Genomic DNA, 415 nt, shown 5'->3' with positions numbered 1-415 from the left:
GGATGAGTTGGCCTGGATGGAGTGAGAAAAGAGGAGTAAAAAGTGCTGAACACATGAGAGGAAGATGTGTAATGATTAGCTAGCGAGGCGGCCAGTATCAGGAGGCAGTTTGGGGCTTTATGGTTGCCTTCATGCTCTGTCAGCTTAGCCCCTCTGAACGACAGGAAAGCCCATTTCCTAGCCCGTGGCTCTGTGACCAGTGGAGGACAAACTCACACTTACACACACACAAACAAAAAATACACCCAACTTCATACACACACGGTATGTGTAGAAACATCAATACATCATTGTCAATTCATTGTGATGCATGAATAATGAGTCCAAGGCTGACACGATGCAAAGTTCCTTTTTCACACCGCTGCTATTATTTTAAGAGCTTAACCCTTGTGTTGTCCTCCCGGGTCAAAAACGG

The 415-nt window shown here is 45.8% G+C and overlaps 1 protein-coding gene and 1 long non-coding RNA gene across 3 annotated transcripts in view; one reads left to right on the top strand and one right to left on the bottom strand.

The window, feature by feature from the left end:
• pou3f3b (POU class 3 homeobox 3b) overlaps positions 1–415 on the top strand; it is a 170225-nt gene that overhangs the window by 93963 nt on the left and 75847 nt on the right. The gene's annotated exons all lie outside the window — the stretch shown is intronic.
• The window catches only part of LOC116673889 (uncharacterized), a 20382-nt gene that overhangs the window by 14161 nt on the left and 5806 nt on the right, over positions 1–415 (bottom strand). The gene's annotated exons all lie outside the window — the stretch shown is intronic.

Source organism: Etheostoma spectabile, chromosome 24, assembly GCF_008692095.1.
Source record: "Etheostoma spectabile isolate EspeVRDwgs_2016 chromosome 24, UIUC_Espe_1.0, whole genome shotgun sequence".
Taxonomy (NCBI): domain Eukaryota; kingdom Metazoa; phylum Chordata; class Actinopteri; order Perciformes; family Percidae; genus Etheostoma; species Etheostoma spectabile.
The sequence above is the reverse complement of the archived record's forward strand: the minus strand, read 5'-3'. Positions and strand labels throughout refer to the sequence as shown.